The sequence below is a fragment of the Mobula hypostoma genome, chromosome 10 (genome assembly GCF_963921235.1).
Source record: "Mobula hypostoma chromosome 10, sMobHyp1.1, whole genome shotgun sequence".
Taxonomy (NCBI): Eukaryota; Metazoa; Chordata; class Chondrichthyes; order Myliobatiformes; family Myliobatidae; genus Mobula; species Mobula hypostoma.
In genome coordinates this window covers 105,694,945-105,713,452 of record NC_086106.1, presented here as the reverse complement: position 1 = coordinate 105,713,452, position 18,508 = coordinate 105,694,945, and the positions used below count along the sequence as shown (strand labels likewise).

At 41.6% G+C, this 18,508-nt stretch overlaps 1 long non-coding RNA gene across 1 annotated transcript; it reads right to left on the bottom strand.

The window, feature by feature from the left end:
• Positions 1 to 80: 80 nt before the first annotated feature.
• On the bottom strand, positions 81 to 14,625 carry LOC134353390 (uncharacterized). The gene is made up of 3 exons (XR_010019606.1): positions 14,468 to 14,625; positions 2,791 to 2,884; positions 81 to 876 (listed from the first exon to the last, which is right to left on the bottom strand). It is a non-coding gene; the product is annotated as an uncharacterized LOC134353390 (long non-coding RNA).
• Between the last annotated feature and the right edge of the window lie 3,883 nt (positions 14,626 to 18,508).

The window sequence follows — 18,508 nt, the reverse complement described above, 5'->3', positions numbered from 1 at the left end:
GTTTTGTAACCTGATATGGCATATGAGCCCTGCCACAAATGGCATCTGGTCTGGGACTTAATTTTGGACTGACATTGTCTTCTGCCTTGCTGATAGCTTTGCTAAAGTTGTATCTTGATATCTGGTCAGTGTTACCAGAATTGAACACTGCAGTCCTGGACTTCAATAAGGAGTGGATCTCTTGGTTCATCCATAGTTTCTAGTTTGAGAACACCTGGAGCGAACTTTATCATACAATAGTTCTTTACACACTTGCTGTTGACAATTCATGATGTTGGTGACATATTCATCTAGGTTGGCGGCTGAGTCTTTGAATATTAGATTAGATTAGATTATGAAGACACACAGTCCTCTTTTATTGTCATTTAGTAATGCATGCATTAAGAAATGATACAATATTCCTCCGGTGTGATATCACAAACACACAGGACAGACCAAGACTGAAAAATTAACAAAAACCGCATAATTATAACATATAGTTACAACAGTGCAACAATACCATAACTTGATGAAGAACAGGCCACGGCACAGTAAAAAAGTTCAAAGTTTCTCAAATGTCCCACATCTCATGCAGACGGGAGAAGGAAGAAAACTCTCCTTGCCATGCCCGACCACAGTCCGACTCTAAGTCCTGCGAAAACTTCGAGCTCTGATCAGCCCTCCGATACCGAGTACCGAGCACCATCTCTATCCAAATGATTCAACCTCAGCCTCGGTCGCCAGCAGCAGGCAAAGCCGGGGATTTTGGGGCCTTCCCTCCTGAAGATTCTTGATTGCCCAGTAACAGCGGCAGTGAACCAGCGTTTCAGAAATTTCTCCAGATGTTCCCCTGTGCTTTCACGTCTGTCTCCATCAAATCAGAATTGTCCACGGCCCCTATTTAACAGAAACGATATCATTTTCACTGGAGAACTGCGCGCACGCGTGCGTCGCACTGCCATTTTCTCCTCCCGTCTTCTACCAACTGAAAGCAGTCACATAGAAGCTCATCTATTTCCTCAGACCAACATCATTTGACTTTCTGACTTGATCCTCACATTTCAGTTTCTGATTGTACGTAGGGAGAAGGGATACAGCCTAGTGGAATGATTTACTAAATTGTGGGTGGATTGGTAGGCATCTTTTATGGTCAAGGGTGTTTGGCCCCTGGTGGAACAGGAGATATGCTGGTTATATTTTGGTAATGCACTTGCCAAGAGGTTGGAGTAACCTATTTGAATTTAAATGATTTAATGACACAGGTCCTTGTAATTATTATTTTCACCCATGAGGCAGAACATATTTTGGAGCATCAAGCATGACATCCACACAAAGCGTATATGGTTCCTTAGCATATTGGAAAAAAGTGCTTGGATATTCAGCTTACTTCTATCTTTGATATCTCTTTTTTTTCCCTTTTCAAGGTTCTTTCGTAGACCCTGACCTAGAGTTACACTCTGATTTTGGTTCTTTGCAGGAACAGGACCCGCTGTCAGGGCCTCACAACCAGCTGCTTTTTGATATCCCAAGGATGTGGCCTGGAAGACGAGCACGCCTTCAGGATGCCGGATTTTTGTGGCACTGGAGGCGTGCTGATTCTAAGCGGGTGCCCCTGACTGAAGTGTCACGGGAGAACACGGAACACAGGGAGCAGCGGGTTAGCTGCCGGAGGTTGTGTTTCCGAAGAGCTGCACCTTTCTGGGGCTGACTGTCTGGGCACAGAGCTCGGAAAAAGCAATACAACAGACTTTTAACATCGTAAATCAGCAAGTTGCTTGTTATATCTCCCCCTCTCATTGTGAAACGAGGACACTTCTTTTTTCCTTTTTAGGGAGAGAGAGAGCCTGTGTCAAATTACTGGGTGAATGAGTAGTCTTTGGGGTACTGCAAGTCTATGTCTATTGATAATTTGCTGCACACTTGAGTGCTCGGTGGAGGGCGCTGATGCTTTTTGCTGGTGGGGGTGGGAGTGGGTCGTTGCCTTGCTGCTGCTTGTACGTGGGAGGGAGGAACTGGGGGGGGGCTTTGGGGTTCTAATGTTTAATTGTCATTTATTATTTGGGGAACTCCTCTGTTTTCGTGGAAGTTGGCAAAGAAATAGAATTTCAGAATGTATATTGTATATATTTCTCTGACATTATATGTACCTATTGAACCTATTGAACTCTTTATCCCTACAGTACAGGGCTCAACAGTTCTTTGCTGGCAGGAAAATATAGGGTGGGCAATAAAGGGATTGTTGTATGATGTATGGAAGTAGAGAGTCTGACTGAAGTCCTTCCTCTTCTCACCTGATGTGCTCATTGGTCAGATTTTCAAACAATGTCTCATGCCCTGTTGTTAAAATCTGTTTTTCCAGTCACTGGAGGAGCCCTCACTGGCTCCAAATGGCAGACAGCAGCTCAGGTTTAAAACAGGAATCTGAGCAGGCTGCCTTTAACTCTGTGGAAGCGACAGTTAGAGGAAGAGGAAGAGGAATTTTGGTTGCACAATGGCATGTTTTATACAGTGTTAGAGAGGTGAGTTTTCACACTTGGCCTGAAATAAAAATAATTATCTGACTCAGTTTTCTTGTGTGGAACAAAACAGATTGTCTAATGGCAGAAGGCTCACAACAAATAAATTTGGAGTCCATGGACCTACAGTGCTCTGGAAAAGGAAAATATGGTCGTTTGCAGGTCCACTATGTGTTGGTGGAAGGGAAGAAGTGAAGGGGTATATCAATCTGGATGAGAAGACGAGGCAATCTTGGAGAGTAGTTGACCTTTACTGTTCTGATGGAAACCTGAGCAAGTATAAAGCAATGCGTACCGCTCTTGATCCTTGCCAGCATCTTCCTGCTCCTGTTCCTTGTCTGAAGAGCTTGTGTTGACTCTGGTCTTTATGTACAACCCTTGCCGTTGCGCTGAATAGTAGACATAAAAAGAACATCAGAAGCAGGAGAAGGCCCTCGATCCCCAGGTGCCTTCTCTCCCATTCAACAAGATCAGACTTGACCTTTCGTTTCAGCCCCATTTCTCTGAACTGACCCTCAAGCTCCATTATCTGAAGATCCGTCATTCAACCTCTTGACATAAAAATGTAGGAATATTTTGAGACTGTGAACTCTGGTTCTGAACCCCAGAATCAGGGAAAACATTATCCTTGCACGTACCCTCTCAAAGCCCGTAAGAATTTTGTAGTTCAGTAAGATTTCCTTTTTAACTCTTTTAAACTCCAGACAGTTTAGAAGAGTTAAAGGAGCAGTCTACTTAATTTTTCCACATAGCACAGTCACAGTCCACATTACCCCGCCCCTTCACACATCATCCCAGGTATCAATCGTGAATCTTCATTATACTCCCTCCATCACTCACTGACCTGCAGGAAATTTGTAGGTTTAGTTTTACAGTAGGAGTAAGATGACGTTAGTGTGAAAACTGAGCCCTCTTTCAATAAAAATTAATGTATCATTTACTTTTTTATCTGCATGCTGTATCAAAACATTAGTTTTCAAAAATTGTGTGCAAAGACATCCAGGTCCCTTTGAACCTTTTAATCCTTCATTTTTAAAAATACTATTCTGATCTATTTTTTTCTGTTAGAGTGGATGACACACATGATATTCCACCTGCCATGTCCCTACCCCATTTAATTGTGTTGTCTATATCCCCCTGAAGTCCCTTTGCATTCTCCGTGCAACTCACATTTCCATCCAGCTTTGCATCAACAGAAACCTGAATATATTAAATGCAGTCCCCTTGTCCAAATCATTTGTATAGATTATGAACTGTGGACCTAGCAACAATCTCATGCAAATTGCAAAAGCCTCCCAACTAGAAAGTTATACATTTACACCTCTCTTTGGTTTTTGTCCATCAACTAATCTTCAGTGTGTGTCAGTACATTATATTACCCCAATGTACAGGTAAGTGCTCAAATTCTGTTTAATAACCTCTTGCTGAAAGTCTAAATATGCCATATACACTGGCTCCCTCTTATCTATTCCAACAGTTTTGTTGAACATGATTTTCTCTCAAAATTCTTCTGTTAACTTTATCAATATTATTAAGTGTTCTGTAACAACCTCCTTCATCATATTTTAAGCAATTTTCCTATAAGTCAGGATAACTCATCTGAAGTTTGCTACTTTTTCTTTCTCTTCTCTTCCGGGTCTGATTACACTTGCCATCTTCCAAACTGTGGAAACTATTCAAGAATCTCTGAACAACCAATGCAATCACTACATGAGGAGGGAGGAGAAGATGGCGGCGCGACGCAGCGCGCGTGGCCGTTCCGAATTGATATCGTATCTGTGAAGTAGGATGCCGTGCACAATCCTGATTTGATAGAGACAGACGTGAAGAAGCACGGAGGAACATCTGGAACACTCACAACCTGCTGGAGGAACTCAGCAGGTCGGGCAGCATCTGTGGAAAAGATCGGTCGACGTTTTGGGCCAGAGCCCTTCGTCAGGACTGCAGAGGGAAGGGGCAGAGGCCCTATAAAGATGGTGGGGGGAGGGTGGGAAAGAAAAGGCTGGTAGGTTCCAGGTGAAAAACCGTTAAGGGGAAAGATAAAGGGGTGGGGGAGGGGAAGCAGGAAGGGGATAGGCAGGAAAGGTGAAGAAAGAATAGGGGAAAACACAATGCGTAGTAGAAGGAGGCGGAACCATGATGGAGGTGATAGGCAGCTGGGGGAAGGAGCAGAGTGACATAGGGATAGGGGAAGGGAGGGGCAGGGAATTACCGGAAGTTGGAGAATTCTATGTTCATACCAAGGGGCTGGAGACTACCTAGACGGTATTTTGTGTTTATGAGGAACTTATGGAGTAACTTCTGAAATGCTTGCTTCGCTGCCGCTGCTACTGCACGATCGAGAATCTCTGGAGGGAAGGCCCCAAATCCTCAGCCTTGTGTATCGCCTGTTGCTGGGGCTGGGGTCGAAACGCTCGACAGAGATGGTGCTCAGTGTATCGGTGTCGGGGAGCTGGTCGGAGCCTCAGAGTTTTCGGATGGACTCGGAGTTGGACTGTGGTCGGATGCTTCCAGGACGCTGCATCGGCAAGTTTGCGGCGCTGGAGGTTTACCGTCTGCGTGAGATGATGGAACTTTCGAGAGACTCTGTGATTTTACTGTGCCTATGGTCTGTTCTTATCAAATTACGGTATTGCTTTGCACTGTTGTAACTATATGTTATAATTATGTGTTTTTTGTCAGTTTTTCAGTCTTGGTTTGTCATGTATCTCTGTGATAGCATTCTGGAAAAACATTGTATCATTTCTTAATGCATGCATTACTAAATGACAATAAAAGAGGACTGCGTGTCCTCATAATCTAATCTAATCTAATCCATTGCCACTCCTTTGAGAAAAAAACCTTAGGATGTCGGTCTTCAAGTCACTGTTCAGTCCTATTAATTTCTCTGATACCAGTTTTTGCACAAATGCCAGTTTCTTTCAATTCGTCAATCAATCTCGAGTCTAGATTGATTCTAGACCCGTAGATCTCCACTGTTTCTGTGCTTAACTCTTATTCTGCAAAGACGTGGGAAATATTTGTGCAATACAGGTGTCGCCCGCTTTTCAAACGTTCGTTTTACGACACCTCACTGTTAAGAAAGACCCACATTAGTACCCTGTTTTCACTAACAGAAGGTGTTTTCACTGTTACGAAAAAAGCAGCGTGCACCCCAAGCAGCCGCTGTCCCCCGGATTCGGAACGGCATTTTGGCCAGCATTGCTTAAACACATGTGCCTGTGAGCAGCCGTTAGCAAGATGAGTTCTATGGTATTGGAAAAGCCTGAAAGAGCTCGTAAGGGTGTTACACTTAGCATAAAACTAGACATAATTAAGTGTTTCTATCGTGGTGAACGAAGTAAGGACTAAGTGAGTTTATCTTGTGGAAGCTGATGAAGATGATGTTGAAGAGGTTTTGGCATCCCATGACCAAGAACTGATAGATGAAGAGCTGATGCAATTGGAAGAGGAAAGGATAACAATCGAAATTGAATGAGTAATGATAAAGTACGACTTTAATTTTGAAAGGCTACGTAGGTTTAGGGGATATTTGCAGGATGGTTTGAGTGCTTACAAAGAACTGTATGATCTAAAAATGCGCGAGGCTCAGCAGTCAAGCAAGCCTTCCACATCAGCCACAGCAGACGATGAACCTCGACCTTCGACATCGAGGTAGGCAGTTATAGGAGAAGAAGAGCTGCTTGCTCTAATGGAAACAGACAACGAGATGACACCCCAGTGTCCCACCACCCCAACACCCAGGCCGCGGACAGATACCGATTCGCCGAGAATGCAGCAGTAGCCGGGAGACACACAGCACATCTTTAAGACAAAAGGCCAAAATAAACATGATAATTAATTAGGTACCACCCGGCACGTAATTGTCGGCCCAGATCAGAGGCGATGCAATCGGAAATCGGCACTGATCTGGGCTGACAATTACATGCCGGGGGGTACCTAATTATTAGCATGTTTATTTCGGCTTTTTTCTTAAAGACGTGCTGTGTGCCTCCCGGCTACCACTGCATGCTTCGCGGATCGGTATCGGTTCGCTGCCCGGAGGGTGGGGGCCACTGCACCACCCAAACTCTGACGACTCAGTCTAACACACCATCATCAGTGTGCTCTGCGCTTTTCCAATTCCAGTAAGTGATACTACACTGTACGTACATTATATCTACTTTACATAGGCTGTGTACTTTTATGTGTTATTTGGTATGGATTTGGCAGCTTCATAGCTTAAAGGTTACTGGAGAGCGCTTGCGCCATGTTTTTGCCGACGGCGCTTGTGTGAGATTTTCACTACGGAGAACAGTTCAGGCAATGCTTGTGGAAAAGTATTTCTACTTTATATAAGCTGTGTACTTATCATATCATTCCTGCTTTTACTATATGTTACTGTTATTTTAGGTTTTATGTGTTATTTGGCACGATTTGGTGGGTTATTTTTGGGTCTGCAAACGCTCACAAAATTTTCCCATATAAATAAATGGTAATTGCTTCTTCGCTTTACGACATCCTGGCTTACGAACCGTTTCATAGGAATGCTCTACCTTCGGATGGCAGGGGAAACCTGTACTCCTGCAATTTCTTGATTGCCCTAAAATCAGTTCTTTTGTATCAGGCTGCAAGAGACCCATATTGACTTGCTTATCCTGTTTACACTTTGAAATAAGTCTTTATACTGTGTTTACAGATCACCACAATTTCGTGGTCCTGATTAGTGCTTGTTGAAGAGCTTCTGCAGTTTGTTCAAGAAATACAGAGTCAAGTCAAGTCAAGTCACTTTTTATTGTAATTTTGACCATAACTGCTGGTACAGTACACAGTAAAAACGGGACAACATTTTTCAGGACCATGGTGCTACATGAACAATACAAAAACTGCACTGAACTATGTAAAACAACGCAAAACTTCACTAGATTACAGACCTACACAGGACTGCATAAAGTGCACAAAACAGTGCAGGCATTACAATAAATAATAAACAAGACAATAGGCACAGTAGAGGGCAGTAGGTTGGTGTCAGTCCAGGCTCTGGATATTGAAGGGTCTGATGGCCTGGGGGAAGAAACTGTTACATAGTCCGGTCGTGAGAGTCACTTTGATTATAATACTCCTGTGCCTCATTGTTGCTACAGTGGATATCCTTTACCCTAGGTATCCCACCCCTTAATCTATGAAGGTGAAAATACATCAGGAAGGTTTGAACTTCGCAAGAACACTGAATTATGGAAATAAATCAGCTGTCTCATGATCACAACGTGAAAGATCTGTCTGTGTCTGCAGACCATCCCTGGATCGATGGAATGGAACCCCTTCTACTTAATTAACTTACCACACTGAATGGTCGTGTTTGCATGCAGTCTGTTAAACCTGGCAACAGTACAAGCTAGAAAAGCCACAAACCTAAGAAGTTTTCTTTATTTTTAGTCCTGCCCAAAACGTCGACTGTACTCTTTTCCTAGATGCTGCCTGGCCTGCTGAGATCCTCCAGTATCTTGTGTGTGTTGCTCAGATTTCCAGCATCTGCAGATTTTTCCTCGTTTCAGTTTTTTATTTTTCTTGTCTCTCTCTCTGGTGGTGAAGTTGCATTAAGTCCTGCCCTTCAACGCTAGGGATCCATCATCTACGCAGTTTTTATGAGCAGTTTACTATAGAATCCCATATACATGATTGGTAGAGCCCCTGAAAGCTCCTGAAGTATAAAGTTTAAAGACTGTGCTCACTTTTAATCACCAGTGCAGTATTTCTGTCAGACCCTGCAGACAGCAGCTTCTATCAAGTGGCTGTATCATCTGCCATCACACTGATCCTCTTTAAAAAGGGAACCCCGTGCAACTGAAGCTTTGCTCTCCATGCAACATTCACTCACCAGTCCACCCTCCCCAGACTTCCAACTCTCTGATGGTCACATGTTGCTCTTCATCCTTCTTTTTGTCTGCGTCTTACACAATGCCAGCATGAGCACTGTGAGGACTTTACATAGCCCGGCTAGGCACAATAAGTAAGTGATCAGATCCGACAAGGGTCTAAACTGAGAAGCAGAGTTCACACATTCATCACATCCGCTTAAAAATCTGTCCAGACCCTCTCAAGGAAGCAACAAACACACCTCCTGTGGAGAAGTTGATCACTTTGTCACTTGGTACAAGAGCTGTGAAGCTGTTTTATTTATTGTTGGATTGGAACATCATGTCACCATTGTGTTGTCATGGTTTAATTACTGACATTCGGGCCATCTGGGAAACTTGTGGAGTCTGTGTTAAGTTAACCAGATGCTGTTAAACTTGCTTTTGATGAAGGGTTAATATATCTTAATTGCCTCTTGGGTTTTTTGGATTTCAGCCTGGCCTGGACGGGTAAAATCTGCAGATTCCCTTTGGGTTTCTGGCCCACTGACTTATTCTTTTGTGGAGTTGACAAGAAACCAACTCATTCATTCACTGGGAATAAAATTCTCAACAAGTTGTATATCTGTTTTTTATATAACTGAGAAAAAAACAGTCAGAAGAATAAGTATGTCAATTGTTCTGAAAATTGTAGTTGGAATGTGTGTTTGTTGTACGTGCACTTAAACACATTTTGTTGTATTTTTCAATTATAATCATGAGGTAAGATAGTGGCTTAAATGTGTATCATATAGGATGCTGAGAAGTTAGATTTCTGACTGCATTTCTTCCCTTTTAAAATCAAATATGACAGGAGGAAAGGGTGGGGAGCAATTAAGTTCAGCAAAGGTTATCTGATTGCAGTTTGGTATCAAGAGATGTAAAGTTTGAACAAATGTAAGTGCTGAGAAGTTGATTCAGGAGATTGGGGCTGAGGACAGTTTGCAGCTGGTGAGTGGGAGCACAGAGATAGCGATGCAGTTAGCAAGCCAGAGTGCTCACAATAAAGAGAAATTTGAGAGAAATAAAAATGAAAATGAAGTACAGCATGTACAGGGGTGGGGGGGGGGGGGCGAGGGAAGCAGTTTATGATTTCACAGTGCACAGATACTTTAAAGAACAGAATCAGAACCGGACTCATGTTTAATATCACCGGCATATGTCATGAAATTTGTTAACTTAATGGCAACAGTGCATTGAAATACATGATAAATAAATATAGAGAAAAAATGAATTACTGTAAATATATATATCTGCCAAATAGTTAAGTTAAAGTGCAAAAAAAACCCAGAGATAAAAAGGTAGTGAGGTAGTGTTCATGGATTCAATGTTCATTCAGAAATCGTATGGCCGAGAGGAAGAAGCTGTTCCTGAATCGCTGAGTGTGTGCCTTCAGGTCCTTCCCAATGGTAACAATGAGAAGAGGGCATGTCCTGGCTGGTGGGGTTCTTTAATGATGCACACTGTCTTCCTGAGGCACTGCTGCTTGAAGATATCTTGGACACCACGGAGGCTGGTACCCACTGTGGAGCTGACTAATTTTACAAGTTTCTGAAACTTTCTTCAATCCTGTGTAGTAGCCCCCCCATACCATACCAGACAGTGATGCTGGCAGTCAGAATGCTCTCCACGGTACAGTTGTAGAAGTTTTCGAGTGTATCAGTTGACAAACCAAATCTCCTCAAACCCTTAGTGAAATGGGAGGCAGCTTCTTTATAGCTGCATTGACAAGCTGTAGAGTAACAAAATAATGTAAAAATACCAGAGTGTGCTTTTGAAACTTCATCAGTAATAATACTGTGAGTGGAAGTGAGGTGCATATCACCCCCATCGAAGAACAGAATATCTCAGAAAGCTGAATTGTTCACGTGAGCAAAACATAAATCTATGCTGGAAAGATAATTAAATATGTTGGAAGGTGTAAAAAGATCTATAGAATTGAATCAAAAGCACCACAAATAGAATTAGAAATGCAATAATTAATTCACTTACTTGTGTTGACTTGGAACATGGAACAAAAGTGAGAATAAAAACATTTGTTTAACAGGGAGAAATAGCAGAAGTTATATAGAACAATGGACTGACACTGAAAAACAAAAAAAGTGGAAGTAACACTAAACTGCGCATTCTTACTGGATGGTGCAATAGAAAAAGTGACAGATTCAGAGCAGAACTTCAAATCATAAACATCAGCAGGCAAGAGTGAATAGCAACTGCTCAAAATAAGACAAAAATAATACAAGCATCAGTATTGGCGTTGAAGAAGAGACAACTAAAAGGAAAAGAGAAATAGAAGGAAAGGAACTTGAATAGAAGTGCAACGAAAGAATCAAAAACAAAAGAACAGCAGATATCTTTAAATCAGCTCCCAGTCTGAGTGGGCTCAGAGCTGTGAAATTCACGATACAAGTCAAAAGTGACCTCAAAGCCCAAAGACTTGGAAGAAAAGAAGTTGTAGATATGGGCAGTCATCAAAGCCCGGATGGTGATTTTACATGCATGGTGTGCTGGATTGCAGTTACAGGATAGACTGCATTCTTGCTTGCTGCACAGGAGCTTCAGAGAGCATCAAATGGACCAGAGTTTTACTTTCTAATTCTGACCAATGTAGATAGTTGCTCTTCTCAAACTCTTACATTTACAAACAGTTTAATCATGTAATACTGTCAGTCATAGCTCAGGTGTTCCCTGTGGATCAGGGTGTTGTGGGTTCAAATCCCAATCCTGAAAATATAACACAAAATCTAGGATAATATTCCAGTGTTGTTCCAAGGGAAAACTGCACTCTTGAAGATTATTTGTTCGATGAGCTGTTAAGACCAAAATGGGATGGTGAAAAAAATTCATAACCAAAGATGAAGAGCTAACCTACTAAACTACAACACATGCACACAAAATAGTAAAGCAAGCATTGGACTAAGCTAAAAAATCCCGGAACAAACAGACCTAATCAAAATTCCAAATGCATCCATTTGTGAATAATGGCAGTCATGGTAAACAGCCATTAGGAGGAGGGGATATAAAAACGTTGCCTTTCTCACTGAAGGTGGGATCCAGCACTTGAATGCCAGAGGTAAGGCAGAATCATATTTAAAAATATTTAGCTGGAATTGCCCAGCATTCAATCCAAAGAAGTCAGTCCTCAACCAATTTGATCCAAGTGGTATGAAGAAATGGCTGAACATATTTGATGCAGCAAAGGCTATGGGATCCAATAACATTGCAGATATGGTCCTGAAAACTTGCATTTCTGAATTAGTTGTGACTTCAGCCAAGCTGTTCCAGTCCAGGTTTCACACTGGGATCTATACAACATTGTGGAAAATTGTCTAGGTATCTCCAGAAAAGCTTGGAGAAATCTAATCCAGCAGCCCATCAGCAACATGTTGGAAGGTGTCACCAAGTGAGTTATGAAGCAGTGCCTTGTCATCAATAAGTTGTTCTCTGATGCTTGGTTTAGATTTTGCCTGGTGCACAGCTTTGAACAAAAATGGACAAAGCAGCTGAATTCCAGTGGCTAGTTGTGAATGACTGCCCTTGATATTAAGGAACTACGGAAAAATTAATATCAAGGGAAATACTCCATTGATCAGTTATAACCTGCACAGTAGAATATGGCAATGTTTGTTGAAGGTCAATCACCTGAGCCATAAAATATTGATATTGATGGTTATATTATTTTTAATTCCATTCATATCTCCTCAGAAACTTAGATGCTCCACACCTGTATGCAGCAAAGCCTTGCCAATGGTAAGACATTCTGTGGATGCAGAATTGACTCGCCCACAAAAGGCAGAAGGTGACAGTAGGTGGAACGTATTCAGCTTGGAGTTCAGTGACCGGACTGTTCCACATGGATCCATTCTGGGACTCCTGCTCTTTGTGGTTTTTATAACTAACCAAGATGAGTAAGTGGAAAGGTGGGTTAGTAAGTTTGCAGATGACATGAAGGTTGATAGTATTGTGTAGAAGGTTGTCGAAGGTTGCAATGGGACATTGACGGGATTCAGAGCTGAGCTGAAAAGCGGTAGATGGAGTTCAATCTGGGAAAGTATGAAGTGATACACTTTGGAAGGTCAAACTTGAAGGCAGTGTACAAGGGTAATGTGAGGATTTTTAGCATTGTGGAGGAACAAAGGGATCTTGAGATTCACGTCTATAGATCCTTTAAAGTTGCCACAAAAGCTGATAGGGTGGTGAAGAGGGAGTATAGTGTGTTGAACTTTAGTTGGGGGATTGATTTCAAGAGCCACAAAATAATGTTGCAGCTGTATAAAACTCTGGTTAGACCAGTTGCTCTCAACCTTTTTTTGCTCGTGGCCCACTTGAGACTTTCATTTACCTCTGTGGCCCCCCAGCCTCTACAGCCTCCATTAGTTGCTAGTCTTTTTGGTTAACTGCATTAATTATTCTAATATAAAGTCAATATTTGAGTTTTAACAGGCAATAGGTATTATTAAAAGTACTATTTAATATTAAAGTTGGATATGAAAACTAAAACTATTTTAAAGCTTTGAAAAGGCACTTTATTTATAATATAAACTTTTGGGCAAAAAGCATTTCCTCACTGGTCTGATCATCATTCAAAAACCAAACATCTGCCATCAGAAGGGCTTCATTATGATGCAACGTGCTTTCATCTGTTTGCTGGGCAAACTTCTTTGCTTGCAATTGTGCAACTAGTTATTTTTTCCACATCAGCAAATATTTCATCAATATGCCTTGATGGTGATGAGTTGCTCAAAGGGATGTCTTGAATAGTTTCATATGTGCTCTGATTCATAACAGTAGAACTTGCAACAGAAACCAAAGGCGGAATCAATGATTCACCTATATTATGTGGCTTGCCAACTTTTGTAACTAAGTTTGAAATCTTATAGGATGCAAGTAAACCTTTACTTTACTTTATACTTTATTGTCACCAAACAATTGATACTAGAACATACAATCATCACAGCGATATCTGATTCTGCGCTTCGCGTTCTTTATCTATCTTAGCTGCATTTTCACTAACTATTTGCTTTACTCTTGATCTTCATTGAAAATTATCATATGTTTTTGAAATAATCCAGTATCTTGTCTTTCTTGTCCTTATGCACCGTCTCCGAGTGCTTCCTCAGCTTACATGGCTGCATGTTTTCATTCGAAAGTGTAGTTATACAAATTAGACAGAGTGACATCTTTTTGTCCTATAAAGGTTTACATGCACCCTATGAGATTTCAAACTTAGTTACCATGAGCAAGATGTTCAATGGAATATTACCAACATATTTTCTTTGCCACAGTGGCCATGAATAGTCTGAAATATGTATATATAAAAAGAAAATTTATGTATATATGTGAGAGGGCTCCATAGAAAATTAGTAAAGTAGTAAATGCAAATAATTTTATTAAGTATAATCTCATATGAAAAAGTACCAGTACTGAATATACATGTAAAAATAAAGTTAATTCCATATCCCATTCCCATTCTAACATGTCTATCCACGGCCTCCTCTACTGTAAAGATGAAGCTACACTCAGGTTGGAGGAACAACACCTTATATTCCGTCTGGGTAGCCTCCAACCTGATGGCATGAACATTGACTTCTCTAACTTCCACTAGTGCCCCACCTCCCCCTCGTACCCAATCTGTTATTTATATACACACATTCTTTCTCTCACTCTCCTTTTTCTCCCTCTGTCCCTCTGACTATACCCCTTGCCCATCCTCTGGGCTTCCCCCCTCCCCCTTTTCCTTCTCCCTGGGCCTCCTGTCCCATGATCCTCTCATATCCCTTTTGCCAATCACCTGTCCAGCTCTTGGCTCCATCCCTCCCCCTCCTGTCTTCTCCTATCATTTTGGATCTCCCCCTCCCCCTCCCACTTTTAAATCTCCTACTAGCTCTTTCTTCAGTTAGTCCTGACGAAGGGTCTCGGCCTGAAATGTCGGTTGTACCTCTTCCTAGAGATGCTGCTTGGCCTGCTGTGTTCACCAGCAACCTTGATGTGTGTTGCTAGCGTTTTAGACAGTATTTTTGAAAAATAATTTCCAGGCGATTTTTAAAAAATGCTATCATAGTTGCAAATTCTATGTGGCAAGAAAGAGCTTGTACTCACCAAGAAAGGTGAATTGAACTTCCTTTCAAAATATGATAGATATCAGGGATTAACGGAAGTTATAGTGGTAGATAGTGATGCAGTGGTAGACTTCACACATTCTCATCTCTTGCAGTTTAGCCACTTCTGGCAGATGACCCTGCTGCAATAACTGCAGCTTTCATGTCATGTTTTATAACACGCATGAGTCAGTGGAAGGCAAACGGAACCAGCCTCCCGCTGCATACTCACTGATTAGCCTTGCTGCAGACAGCCCCGCCCAATCTGCAGTTTGTGATTTGGGGGTAGATGTGGAGTGGGCAGGTTAGGCACACAGGCTAAACTGTTTTGCAGCCTCATTGGCTCCATCTGACATATTTTCCTTTTCTCCCCAGTCCTGATGAAGGGTCTCAGCCCGAAACATCGACTGTTTACTCTTTTCCATAGATGCTGCCTGGCCTGATGAGTTCCTCCATCATTATGTGTGTGTTGCTTGGATTTCCAGATTTTCTCATTTTTGAGGGTATTTTCCCACTCATTTCATTCAGAGCTCCAATTAAATAACATGTATTAATTTCTTTTTTATTTTATATTTTAGTAATATTTCATTAAAAGGTTAAACTTATCATAGACCTTTCAGAAACACCTGTGGCCCCCAATTTCTTGATGTTTACTTGTGGCCCCTATGAAATCCGACATGGCCAAACGTTGAGAACCACTGGATTAGACCACACTTGAAGTACCACATCACTTCTGGTTACCTCATAAAAGGAAGAATGTGAAAGCTTCAGTGAGGATTCAGAGGAGATTTACCAGGGTGCTGCCTGGATTAGTGAGCTTGTCTTATGAGGATAGGTTATGGTTATTGGATTTACTGAGTATACTGGCAAGAAAATGAATCTCAGTGTTGTATTTGGAGACATATACGTACATTGATAATAAACTTACCTTGAACTTTGGAGGATGAGAGGTGACTTGATAAAGATGTATAAGATAATAAGTATTGTCACATGAACATAGTCAGCGAAGAGGAGTACTGATAGACATGAAGTAGTCTCTTTATTGGACAAAATAAGAGACTGGAGTTATCATACTGAGACTCTTTCAGAGCAAGAGGTCTGCCTGACCCAATGCTACATAACATGTTATGTTTAAAGATCAAAGGACAATTCCATATTTATGATACATTCACAATGCTTTCTTTGAACTACATATAAACTCCACACCTCCCACTTTGTACCCACACCACAGATATCTAAATGAATTTTAATCAGCATTGCCTGGTCTGTGACTCACAGCTTTTACGAACTCATTGTTCAGAACTGCATTTTAAATTTAATCTGCAATCTCTGTTCAGATTAGAAGTATGGTGGCTGGAGCTATTTGCTATAAATCCCATCCCCAAAAATTCCCTAACAATAAGAGGCATAGAGAGAGTGGACAGTCAATGCTTTCTTCCCAGGGCAGCAATGGCTAAAATGGGAAGATATATTTTTAAGGTGATTGGAGGAAAGTATAAGAATGTTGTCAGAGATAGTGTTTTTTACACAGAGAGTGGTAAGTGCATGGAACACATTGCCCAGGGCTGGTGGTAGAGGCAGATACATAAGGGATATTTAAGAGACTCTTAGGTAGGCACATGGATGAAGGAGATATTGAGGGCTATGCGGGAGGGAAGAGTCAGATTGATCTTGGAGCAAGTAAAAAGTTGGCACAACTACACTGGCTGGAAGACCTGTACTGTGCTATACTGCTCTATGTTCTATTGGCTTATTTGTGACAAGTAACATTTGCATCATAAAAGTGCTAGGCAATGAATATCTCAGACAAGTGAGAACCTAAGCACCCACATTTTATGCTAAATGCTATTAACATCCTGGAGATCATTGATTATAACTCAACTGAATCCGTCAGTTAAATGCCATACAAAGTAGTTACAAGATCACATCAGAGACTAGTTAACTTGTGGCAAGTGCTCTCTTTTTGATACTTCAAAACCTTTCCACCATCTCCAAGGCATAAATCAGGAGAGTGATCAAATACCCTGCACTTGCCTGGATGCATGCAACTTTGACTATCCAGAATACAGCAACCATGAGAATGGCATCTAATTCACAATCCTAACATTTACGCCTTCCACCAATAGCACACTGTGACTACACCTTGTGTTGTTTACAAAATGGATGTTGCTGTCATGGCTACTTTAGTGCAAAGCCTGTAATCTGTACACTAAAGGATAAAGGCAACAGCTACACAACAGCACCAACTCTAAATCACACAGAACAATCTGACCTGGACGTACTTCCCTGTTGCTAGAAGAATGTTGGGGGGGGGGAGGGGCGCAGATCTCATTGAAACCTACCGAATGTTGATAGGACTAGATAAGGTAGATGTGGAGAGGATGTTTCCTCTGGTGGAGGTGTCCAGAACTGGAGGGCACAGTCTCAAAATTGAAGTAAGAGGTATATTTTTTAGCCAGAGAGTAGTAAATCTGTGGATTGCACTGCCACAGACTGCGGTGGAGGTCAAGTCCGTGGGTATATTTAAGATGGAAGTTGATTGTTTCCTGATCGGTCAGGGCATCAAGGGTTATGGTGAGAAGCCAGGTATATGTGGTTGAAGGGATCTGGGATCAGCTCTGATGGAATGGCACAGCAGACTCAATGGGCTGAATGGCCTAATTCTGCTCCTGTGTCTTATGCTCCATAGCAATTTTAGCTAAATCTAAGCACTGAGGAAGTATCTTTGCCAGAATAACTTGGTACTTCAAAAAGCTTTCTCCCCTCCAATTTTTGGCAGTAGAAATGTGCTACAATGGGTAACAAGCAAACTGCTGTTCTAATTGACACTTAATGGGTTGGACTATGGTTATGACCATAAAACATAGGAGCAGAATTAGGCCATTTGGCCCATCAGGTCTACTCTGGTATTCCATTATGGCTGGTTTATTATCCCTCTCAACCCCATTCTCCTGCCTTTGATGCTTATACTTACCTAGAACCTAATAACCTCACCTCCGCTTAAAATATACCCAATGACTTGGCCTCCACAGCCACCTGTGACAATGAATTCTGCAGATTCACTGCCCTCTGGCTAAAGAAATTCCTCTTCATCTTTAATAATGTAAACTGTTGCTTGCCCTGTTTCTGCAGATCCCAGGTGCTCTTTAAGGGCCACTTTGCCTCATGCCAGATGATCCTGTGTAATTCCCCTTCTCCAATGCACCTTCCTTTCAGCAACTCCCAGTCCGAGAATCCAGAGAAAGATCAAGTTCAAATAAACCAATGGTGGGAACTGATTGTTAAACCATAGCAGCAAACCCTGGGACAGAAACTTGTTTGTTAATTGCACCGCAAATTGAAGATTGTACTGTCTGCCCAGCTTTAGTCTGCCAAATTGTCAGTGGGCTTTACTGAGTAGGCATATAAGGTCTGTGTGATTCTTGGAGGCTTTATGTCTGTAGCTATGGCAAAACACGTTGCTCATGACTGCCAGCTACATTCAGACCTCAAGAACTTTATGTGGCTGCTAAAGACTCTAGTACGTCGTTCAGTCATTGCACACACCATTTACACTATTTACATATGCAATTGATCATCCAATCATATGCTGACTCTTTAATGATATTTGTTTTCCCATCTAGATAATCTGTCAAAAAAAATACCTTGTATTTTAAGATCTTATATAACAATCCCAAAACTGGTGATAACATACTGAGCAGTCTCAGATAATCTTGCACATAGTTAGTGAAGACGGTTCCACTGTTTATATCAAGAAGAGTTCAAGTTCAAACTCAAGCTTATTGCCATCAGACTGTACATATTGTGACGACAAACCAAGTTATCAGACTATTGATGCTACTGAGAGAGATACGGGAGACAAATGGAGAAGCATTCAAAATGTTAATGAGAGAGGAGAGAGATAGCGGAAAAGAAACACAATTCAGAATATTGACAGACCGGTTGCTTTGAACCTGAACTGTTTGAAGTTTGATGGACAGGCGATACTCCAGCAGGGGGATAAAAAGAACAGGTTCGCTAAGGTACAACACACACCACAAGA